Genomic DNA, 12,097 nt, shown 5'->3' on the forward strand with positions numbered 1-12,097 from the left:
AGATATGGTTTGACTTACAATGGGGTTGTGTCCCAATAAAATAATCATAGTGTGAAAATAGTCATTTAATACCCGAACAAGCCCATCCTATGCAAAGCCAAAAAACCATAAGTGGAACTTAAAATGAAGTTACGTGCAGATAAATCCATCTTAACGTCCTAAAATCATAAATTCAACCATCACAAATCAGAGACAATCTGCATATGTAAAATTCAGGCTTACCTTTTTCCAGGCAAAATTTTCAAAGCATTTGGCTTTTCTTGCAATGTATGTTTTTACAGTATTAAAAAAAAATAGATGAGTACAATCTCAAGAAGTAAGTGCATATAATGGCATAATGGTGAGTTTTAATGCCACTTGGAAGCCATTCTACCTGTAACCAAATCTTAGTTTTGTCACTTACCAGTTTTGTGACTTTGGGCAAATTATACACCTATTTGCTATGCCGTAGTGTCCTCATGTGTAAAACACATCTTACAGGGATTTTATTTTTTAGGGACTAAATGCAACGATAAAATCTGAAATAGTAAAAAGCCTGGCACATATTTAATGTGATACAACTGCAAGACATTATAAACTACTCATCTTTAGGAACTAATTGCTAATTAAAGCATGTAAGTAGAGCCAATGCAAACACTATGTAGTACTTATAAAAATGGATAACCACTTACTTAAGACATTTGCCTTTCAAAAACTGCAATCCTAGTACTTAGCAGAAATGTTGAGATGGAGCTTAGAAGTATATGACTAATTCCCAAAGGTTTACAAAATCTCTCAAGATTTGGCGCTCTGTGTAATACACAATTAATGAAAAAATAAACTAGAGCTTTTCCACCTGATCTCAGAAAGATTTAATCACCCAATAAATTGGTCTCCCTTAGTAGAAATAAATAATAAATTATGCTTTGTCCTTCCATAACACTTTAGAATTTACAAAGTGTGTTGTCAATTTACAAAGAGATTACTTGTCTGAATCTCTGCTCTAGTTTACCTCAGACAGCCCCAAAGAGTTTTGCTATATGGAAAGCTTCTGAAGTTTTCCTACCTAATAGTCCATCTGCTTTTTTTCATAAAATCAATACGAGATTCAATAATGTAATTCAAATCTCGACTTTCTAGTGTGTGATATGATGTCAGGTAATGTAAATATTTCTGTAGCATAACAATAAGAATAAATCACTGACAGTTCAAAATATGTCAGATTGTGCTATTAATATTCCTTTCGGATGCTCTCCTTGTTACGTTGAGCTATACATGTTACTTTAACAATTTGGGAGAGTTATCCTTTTATTTCGAATCCATAAAATTGTTCACATAGGTTAAGGATAATCTATCTTTGCAGTTAAGTAGAATTTGCATGTAAAACTACCTCTAGTAATTTGGGGAAGATAAAAATTACAAACTATTGATTTATTCCATTTATTACTACAGTTATATTCAGAACATTTTACACTTGATCTTAGCCAAAAGGCCGAGAAGCGATGAACATTTTAAAACAAGTTTTTGTTAAGTTATGGCCTTTCAAAAGGTTGCATCTAAGTTTTCACATTTCTTACAGAGAATTATCGATGGTATTATCAGGATGTTATTTGTTGTACCTGGCATTTTAAGTCATGTCCCAATTTTTTATTTTATTTTTTTTAATTTCAGGCATATACACATTTTGGTTATCTAATTTGCTTTTGTTCATTTTAAGTCAAAGTTATAAGTGTGCCCTTCTCTCAGAACGTGTACATTGCATCAGTTAGGTGTGAATTAACCCAACCCCTCTTCTCCCTCCCACCTACTTGGTTCACACTGAGTTTTCTTTCTATATGTCCACATAAGTGTTGATTCACTAGATCCGATTTAGTATTGATTTAGTTCTATCCAGGTTGTTGCAAAAGGTCTAGGCCATTGTTTTTTAATGGCTGAGCAGTACTCCCTAGATACTTCTAGCCCTGCATCTGGATGTTAAGTAATAGTGTGCTGCCCTAATACTGGTCATTTACCTGGCAATTGTCTCTAGAGTTTTACAGGGTGAAACTTGTGAGGCCAGGAGTATCAGAACTACAGTCCCTAAGACGGGTACATGCAGGTCAGGTGTAGGCTGGTCAGTGCTTGTCTCCTTACAACAGCATCCTGTAGGCAGAGCCTCTGCCGATTTCACTGAAATGGAAGTCTCTATGTCAGTGCTTTTAAAATTTCAGACTCTATATTCCGCATACGGCCTCATTTGTCACTCTTCCTAAGTCCCCCCAAACCAAAATTTAGTAAAATTTCTTTTTCTGCAACTAAATCAGAAAGTATCTTCTAATTCTTCTAGAACAGTGGTTCTCAACCTTCCTAACGCTGCGACCCTTTAATGCAGTTCCTCATGTTGTGGTGACCCCCAACCATAAAATGATTTTTGTTGCTACTTCATAACTGTAATTTTGCTATTGTTATGAATCGTAACGTAAATATCTGATATGCAGGATGTATTTTCATTGTTACAAAGGGGTGGCGACCTACAGGTTGAGAACCGCTGTTCTAGAGTTTCTGAGTGTTCTTTCTTTCTTTCTTCTTTTTTTTTTTTGCAATTTTTGGCTGGGGCTGGGTTTGAACCCACCACCTCTGGTATATGGGGCCAGCGCCCTACTACTTTGAGCCACAGGCACCGCCCATGACTGTTCTTTCTTTTACGTCTTGTATATGTATATAGTTTTATATAGATAGATTAAATTGTATTTATTTATTATAACATGATGTATTTAAGTGTATATACATTGTAGAATGACTAAAATATGCATTATCTCACATAGTAAACATTTTTTTGTGAATATACTTTATATCCACTTTCTTAGCATTTTTCAAGAATAAAATTTATTATTAACTATAGTCACCACGTTGTACAATAGACCTCTGGAAATTATTCCTCCAAACTGAAAGTTTGTATTTATTGACCAACCTCTCCTAACCACCCTTCCAACCACTTCAGTCCCTGATAACCATTATTCTACTCTCTGTTTCTATGATATCACTTTTTTTTTATTCCATATATATGTATGAGTGAGATCATGCAGTATTTGTCTTTCTGTACCTAACTTATTTCAGCTAACATAGCATGCTCCAAGTTTATCCATGTTATTGCGACTAGGTTCCCTTCTTTTTTCTGGCTGAATAGTACCCCATTGTGTATACATGCTACATTTTCTTTATCCATTTATTCATGGATAAATACTGGGTTGATTCCACACTTTGGCTATTGTGAATAATGCTGCAATAAACAGAAGAATGCAAATTTCTCTTCAATATGCTGATTTCATTTCCTTTGGTTATATGCCCAGTAGTGGGATTGCTGGATTATATAATATTTCTATTTTTATTTTTTTTAGAAATCTCTATAATGTTTTCCATAATGGCCGTACTAATTTATACTTGTATTCCTACCAGTGCTTTATAAGTTTCCTTTTCTCCACACCATTACCAACACTTGTTATCTCTAGTCTTTTTGATAATAGTCATTCTAGTAAAGTATATCATCACAGCTTTAATTTGCATTTTTCGGATGATTAGGGATGTTGAATATTTTTCTTATACCTGTTGGCCACTTGTATGTCTTCTTTAGAGAAATATTTACTTAGGTTCCTTGCACATTGTCTAATTGGATTATTTCTTTCCTTACTATTGAGTTGTTATTAGGAGGAGGCCCTAGATGTTTTCTTAATGGGCATAAATTATGGTACAAATGGAAGAAGCATGTAGAACAGTTATTTGCTTGTATTCAATGCACCTGAAAGCAACTGTCCAACATAAATATAGTATGAGTGAACAAATATGAGCCAAATAAGAAGTAATTTAAAATTTCCAGTAGCCATACTAAAAAATGAAAAGGGAACAATTGAAACTAATTTTAATGATATATTTTTTAACTTAGGACACCCAAAATATTATCATCTCAATTTATAAGTATTGCAAAAAATATTGACATCTTTTACAATTTTTGTTCTTATTAAGTATGCAAAATCTAACGCATCTTTTACACTTACAAAGCATCTACATTTGAACTACAAATATGGAAGACTACATTTATTTTAAGTCTTCCGTATAGAGTATAGCAGCTATTATAATGGGGGCCAACCTCTAGAGTCAGCCTGCTAAAATGATAGAAATTAAAGTAACAGTAAATTATTATGTCTTACATTATATCTAACTATTTGAAAGCAATACATGGAACTATTCATCCCAGATGTATTCATATTTTCCAGCTTTATTAAAGTATATCAGGTATTCGAAAACTGTACATAATTAATGTATACAATTGGATGACTTTGGACGTATGCATACACTCTTGTTGCCAATCATCACAATCAAGTTAATAAATATATCTGTCACCTCCAGAAGTTTCCTTATATCTCCTTGGATTTTGCTTTTGGTATTTTTTATCTTTTATTATTTTTTTATAAGAACACTTAACATGTGATATATCCTATTAAGAAATTTTTAAGTGCACAGTAACATATTGTTAACTATACACACTATGATATATAGCAGATCTCTGGAATTTGCTCCTATTGTATAACTGTAATTTTATATTCATTGCTCCCATTCCCTGGAACCACTACTCTATTGCCTATTTCTATTCCTTTGATTGTTTTAGATGACTCATTTAGTAAGAATCATTTAGTGTTTGTTTTTCTTTGATTGACTTATTTCACTAAGCATAATGTCTTCCATGTCTACCCATGTCACAAATAGAAGGATTTCCTTATTTCTTTAAAATTAAATGATATAAAAAAATAAATAAAAAAATAAAATTAAATTAAATGATATTTTATTGTATGTATATGCCAGATTTTATTTATCTATTCCTCCATGGATGGACATTTGTGTTGCTGGCACCTCTTGGCTATTGTGAAAAGTATTGCAATGAACATAGTAGTGAAAACATATCTTTGAGATCTTGATTTCAATTCTTTTGGACATATTCTAAGAAATGAGATTGCCATATCATGCGGTAGTTCTATTTTTAGTTCTTTGAGAAAATTCCATGCTGTTTTCCATGTATAGGCATTCTCATGCTATGCACTGATAAAAAAATACAAAAATGTATATTTTTCCCAGGGCAAAAATTTACTAACAAATTGGAAAGTTTGAAGAGAGAAATCTCGAAGTTGATGGATTGACCAGTGGAATTCTCAAGAGAATTTAGTTTTGAGAATTAAAGTGATTTAGAGGGAGAAAAACACAAAATACATTAGAAAAAGAAAGACCATTTCAGTTTAATTGAGGCCAAGAGTAGATGTTGGGAAAGCTAAAAGTCTATTCATGAAACTAAGAACAAAGTTTCAAAGATTTGAGTTCTCTTTTTATAGAAATGGACTGAATACTATAAGGAATCATTAAAAGGATGTTGAATAGAAGAATGGCATGATTAAATAACTTTTGTAGATAAATGAACTCAGAGATGATACACAATAAATCAGAGGTAGAGTCTTGGAACAGGGCTCAGCAGAAGGGTCAGGTGACAATGAAAATGATGTGACTGAGAGAAACAAGAGGACTTTACATGGCATGGAAAATATGGGATACAGACTTAAGGAATAATTGTAAAATTACCATGTTTTTCCATCTTGGAAACTAGGAGAATGACATTGTCATTAACAAGAATGAGAAGAAACTAGTTTGGGGTGAAATGTTGATGAGTTCACCATTGGTAATGTGAAGAACGAAGACACAACTCAGCTTGCGTTCGGTATGTTCTAAAAAGCACATTAAAATGCAAGTCTATATTACTCACCCCACCACCACCACCATTGAGACTGCCCCCTTCCTAGGTAAACAAGCTCCTACTTCCCTAGGTCTCCCCTATCTCCAGGAAGACTTCACTGCTTTCCCCATGACTGAATTGGATTCTTCTCCTTGAACCTCCATGCTTTTTTACCCCATTGTAGAATTTACTAGAGTATTGAACTTGCCTGTGTGCCTGAGAGACTTTACTGTCTCTCCTTTTTGACTGTAAATTCTTTAAAGGAAGGAATTGTATTTTGTTCAAAGAACCTTACAAAGGATTTTCCACTTTGTAGAACCTTGTTAAAAGATTTGATGGTGCTTATTATTACTGGTGGTCATGATGAATTGAAGAAGATAAAGCTAGCAAAATAAAAAGGAAAGTTACCTTAATATATGTGATAAGACAGAAGTTATGTGGAGTGAATGAAATCTTTTCAGAAGGTGGAAAAAGGACAAATGGAAAGTGAAGGCATGGTTCATACCTATATTCTATGGAGCTACCACTATACCCAACAATAGAACCTCATTGCTGAATATCAATATGGTCACCTTTGAAGTACTCCCCTTGGCCATCTGGTGACCATAGTGATGTTCATCAGCAAGGTATGTAACACTCTTTTTAGGATGAGTTTGTGAGCTTAATTATCTGACCTTATAAAACTGTATCAGTTGAATGGTTGTCTGATCTATCTAAAATTCTAACTACCTGATATTAGATTTAAGAGATGGAAAGAGATCCCAAGAAGGTAAATAAACCATTAATGATAAGTGTTATAAAATTAAAAAGATGTCCTTCCTAACTGGATAGTGGAAGTGACAGGAGTTGCCTATAAAATATTTGCAGTTTGAAAATATACATTAAGTACATCTATGGTTTTCATGATGAAGATTTCAAATTTTTGAATTCTGTACCATGTCTAGTCTTCTGAGTACATAGAGAAGAATTAAAATGCATTTTAGGGGGAAGAGCTTTGAAAAGGTTGAGCAACTCTGACTAGGTGGTAAGTCTTTGAAGGCCAGCACCATATATCTTCCTTATTAATTTCTGCATCCCAGTGCTTAGAATGCTGGGGTAGTGTTACATAGATATACACAGCAAGAAGTGCTGAGTAATTCCTTTGACTAAGTAAATGAATATATTTCAGGATGCTAATGTATTGGTATAATTTGCTCTGAATCTTCTTCTGTAAATGTAATGATGGTTTGGTTATATCTATGTCTGTATCTTTGAACAAAATATTCATTTTTTACTTATAGTCATAAAAATTCAATAATAACTAGTGTGCAGCCTGGTTCCTTGTTTTTTTTACAGTTCAGGTTCATTAACTAAGGAAGAAAGGTCAATTTTAAATATGAAATACACATCAGGCAATAACAGGATTTAAAAACAAGAAGGGAAGAAGGCAAGAAAGAGTAAGGTTCTCTCTAATACCCAACCTTAACTGTATAGCTTTTGTTCAGAATTCCCTCAAAAGTTGCAGTTAGTTTAATGAGTCCCAAAGCTTATTCCCAACCCCCTTACATGACAAGGAAGAGCCACAATCTCTCAGTAGAAAAATAAAATGAACTTCGCAAGGTAAGTCCTCTTTGTGTCCTGAAGGAGATAAATGCCTTATGGATTTATTAAAAGTCCCCCCCCCAACTTTTGGGAATTTTGAAGGCTCATGATGTAAAATGGAGGGCAATTTATTTTCTATCTCAACTTCCAAAGGGATTTCTTCTCAAGGAAATCAAAATCAGGTTGTGAAAACTGCTAAATTCTAATATCCAAATGAAATGAGTATGAGTAATACTCTAGTTTCTAGTTTCTAGTGAGAAATTTCTTTTGAAATTATATATTGTTTTTAAGACAGAGTCTTACCTTGTCACCTGGGTCGAGTGCCATGGTGTCATCATAGCTCACAGTAACCTCAAACTCTTGAGCTCAAGAGATCCTCTTGACTCAGGCTCCCAAGTACCTGGGACTATAGGCATGGACCACAGTGCTCAGCTATTTTTTAAATAGAGATGGGGTCTTGCTTACGCTTTCTCAAACTCCTGAGCTCAAGGGATCCACGCAACTTGGCCTCCCAGAATGTTGGTAAAGTGGTGTGAGCCACTGCACCTGTCCTGAAATTATAATTTTCTTTACCAAATTCTTCCTCCACCTCTCTCTCCCTTTTCCTCTCTAAAAGGAGCATCAACTAAGATGGCGTGAAAGCTAGGGAGGTAGGATAAGTCTTCTAGAGGTCTCACTGTGGAGCATTCTCGTGGTGAACAAGATGTCAAGACCTGTTCCTCAATTTCCAGACCCAATATATTTTTTTTCCAGTACATGAAAAATAAAGATGCATAGTTACTGACATAATGAGAAACTAATACATTAAAATGAATAGCAGTCCATTATTTTTATTGACAAATAGAGCTACTATGATAGAACCTCATGCTATAAATGATAACAATCTGACGGAGGAAAACAAAATCACTTGCCAAGTCTCCACAGCTAGTAAGGGACACAGCTGGACTTTCAGATCATTCAGAACTTCCTTCCACTATATAAAATACACTTCTCCCAACCCACATCTCACCCTGGTTTCTTGACACCTTTTTCCAGTTCTCTAGTGACATTGACTTGAAAATGAGATCCAAATGTTAAGTTTTAGATTGAATATGTTCAAGCCGTGATGCTACCGAAATAAATTACCAGCGTACTATCACACAAAAATATCAGTTATAACACAGTAGAAGTTATACATTAAATGCTGTAAATATAGCTTAATGTACACAGACATCTATTGTGCATAATGTTCAGACCTGAAATGGTTGTTGTATAATAACGATGCATTTTATTTTGTAGCATATTGTTTATAAATTTTTTAAATTTTATTATTATCAAGAACAAAATCTTGAATAATAAATTACCTCACAAAATAGAAGATCTCCTTGGAGTCTTAATTACCAGGAGCCCATTGTTGGAAAAATGCAATAAGCTGTGTGTGTATATGTGTGTATGTGTGTTGGAGGGGGCGAAAAAGAGACAGTGGGAGAAAAGGAAAGAGAGGGATGGGAGAGAGAGAGATTGAGAGTAAGAGTTTTGAGTTTGATGAGGCCCAACATCATTTTTTTCTTTTACAGATTATCTCCTTTGTGCTGTATTTGAAAACTTGTTATCAAACCCGATACTTGTATATTATCTAGGTATTTTTCCTATGTTAACTTCTGACAGTTTCCTAGCTTGCATTATCATCTTAAAAGACTTTTTTTTCTCTTTCCAAAACTAACATATGTCCACTGTGGAAAACAGAAAAAAATAATATGAAATGCAAAAATTAAACTTAGTATGCAGACTCATGAAAAACCGCATATTTTTTGAGAATATGCAAATGTATGTATGTGTGTGCAGGCATACATAAAATATACATTTTAAATATTGGAATCAGATTTTATATAATGCCAACAACTTCCTATTACATCAAGCAGTGTACATAAAATATACACAGTTGTTTTTTGTTTTTTTTTTTTTTGCAGTTTTTGGCCAGGGCTGGGTTTGAACCTGCCACCTCCAGCATATAGGGCCGGCGCCCTACTCCTTTGAGCCACAGGCACCTCCCAGAATATACATAATTTTATGTTCATGTTTTCTACACCATTAATTTTAAAGTCTACAGAGTTTCTGATTGAATGCTTTTACAATATCATTTAATGAATTGCCTGTGGTTGAGTATGTATAAGGTGTCTCTGGTTTCACATTAAAACAAAACCGAGATAAACATCGATATGGATTGTAAGCTATTCATTTTGATATTTCACATTTCCAGAACGTATTCCAATCTAACACTATAATTCCTTTTCATGTATTTTATAATTAATTATTTATAATTTGAAAAAAGTTCCACAGTAAGAAGTCTTGTTAAAATGTGAATCCTATGTAAGTAGATATAAAATGTCTATTAATGATCAATAATTAGTTGATTTGAATAGTGAAATTTATGAGCACAGTTGAATTTTGTTATTTTGGTCATTAGAAAAGATTTACAGAAAGCTGCAACCCAATTATAGCCCAAGAATATGGGGAAAGGGGAAAAGAAGGGGAGGGGACCAGGGAGGATGGGTGGAGGGAAGGTAATTGGTGGGACCACACCTAGGTGCATCTTGCAAGGGTACATGTGAAATTTACTAAATGTAGAATATAAATGTCTTAACACAATAACTTAGAAAATACCATGAAGGCTGTGTTAACCAGTTTGATGGAAATATTTCAAATTGTATATAAAACCAGAACACTGTACCCCATGATTGCATTAATGATTTACAAACATAGTACCAGAATATCTTTTAGTTTGCATATTCAAAGAAAGTCCTTTTGGAATGGCATTCTATTAAGTTTTCCCACTTCAGTAAGTATATCTTTGGTTACGTCTACCTAAATGTCTCCTAATGATCATTGCTTGGTCAAGTGAATTCTTATTTACCAAATAAGAATTATAAAATTAAGTAGAAGGTATAGTAGAAAGTGTAGTAGAATTGAAATATAGAATGAACCGTATATTCTAGGGCTTTTCAAGGAGAAACTGTGTGACTTTACATGAATTATTACTCTCTCTGAACACAGTATCCTCTCCCTGTGATAAATGTATATTAACAACCCAGCATGTTCTGTTAGGATACACAAAAATAAACAGGAAATCTGTCACAAAAGAAGCTTGATGTACACTATACAGCTAAAAATTGGTTATATTTTGATGTCAGTGTTGTTAGAGTCAGGGGTCCTGGTTCCCTGAACCCAGTTGACCTGGTTGGATTATTCCACGAAGCTAGAAAGTTCAGCCAAGGTGGAGGAAAAGCAAAAGTGAGTGGAAATTGAAAATAAAACTGGAATGGCACGGGCAGTGTGGATCGAAGCAAAAGTACTCTATACCAGTTTCAAGGTAACAAAGAGAGATTTTACCTTTCTTCCAAAGTAAGTTGGAATTAGGTCCCTCTCGTGAAGGAGAAAGGGTGAGAGAGAGGAGACAAAGGCCTGCAGGGGAATTCAATATTCCATTTAAAATTGGCCGCAAGTCTTTCATTGGCCTCTCTGGACCTCCGGGCAGTGTTGCCCTGTTCTATTGGTCATTGATTATCTCTTTTTATTGATCGATGGTTACCTAGGTTACTTTATACCCACGTTGTTATGGGGCCTCCCGACTTCCTAGTTCAGCAGACCAGATTTTCTTCTCATCCCCCTTGAAGCCCCTTTCTCAGAGTCCCTTCTCAATTGTGAAATATTTTATAACTGTGACACTGACATTTGAAGGACACACGTCCCTGCCCCATGTAGTTTGTGCAGACAGTACAGCCAGATGACCTGTTTCAGGCTTGCAAAGTCACATTGTAAATGGAAGATAAGAAACCCCACACCCAAGTGTTAGATTATCACATGCATCTGGAACGTATGCACATCTGTCATGTATCAATAAACATAAAATTAGAAAAAGAAAGTCCAGGCCAGGTGGTGGCTCACACCTGTAATCCTAGCACTCTGGGAGGCCAAGGCAGGTGGAAACCTTGAGCTCATGGGTTCAAGACCAGCCTGAGCAAAAAGCGAGGCCTCATCTCTATTAAACAGTAGAAAAACTGAGGCAAGAGGATCGCTTGAACCCAAGAGTTGGAGATGGCTGTGAGCTATGATACCATAGCACTCTATGCAGGGCAACAACTTGAGAGTCTGTCTCAGAAAAAAAAAAAAATCCATACCAATGCTGTCCTCACGCTGCTTTATTCGATTTCTTTTTTTGCATAACTAGTACTCTTTTTCCAAAAGAAAAGGAATTCCATCATGACAAAGGGGGTAAAAGAGATAAACTACTTCCTTAATGTTATTTCTAAGTAGGAAATGTTGAAAAGTTAAGAATATAAAAATAATAAAGAAAAGAGGAATATCTACTCTAAAAATTATAAACAAATTAAAAGAAGGCCAGCGTGGAGCCTTCCAACTATAATCCTAGCACTCTGGAAGACCGAGGCAGGAGAATCCCTTTAGCTCAGGAGTTCAAGACCAGCCTAAGAAACACCAAGACCCCTTCTCTGCTACAAAACCAGATAAGCGTTGTGGAGAGCACCTAGAGTCCCAGCTACTCAAGAGACTGAGGCCAAAGGATCACTAGAGTCCAAGAGTTTGAGGATGCTGTGAGCTATGATGCCATGGTACTCTATCTAAAGTGAGACTCTATTTCAAAAAAAACAAATAGAGTGAGAGAAGAGTCAAAATTTCTTTACTATGATAAAAAGATACAGGATAAAAATCCTGCCACTAACATATTGTAATTAAATAAACAAAATATCCCTGTCCCAAACTGCATGCACAAAGAGGTACAGTTACTGA

The 12,097-nt window shown here is 34.8% G+C and overlaps 1 pseudogene; it reads right to left on the reverse strand.

Moving 5' to 3' along the window:
* Positions 1-1,337: 1,337 nt before the first annotated feature.
* On the reverse strand, positions 1,338-1,483 carry LOC128589574 (uncharacterized; annotated as a pseudogene).
* Between the last annotated feature and the right edge of the window lie 10,614 nt (positions 1,484-12,097).

This window comes from Nycticebus coucang, chromosome 6, assembly GCF_027406575.1.
Source record: "Nycticebus coucang isolate mNycCou1 chromosome 6, mNycCou1.pri, whole genome shotgun sequence".
Classification (NCBI taxonomy): Eukaryota; Metazoa; Chordata; class Mammalia; order Primates; family Lorisidae; genus Nycticebus; species Nycticebus coucang.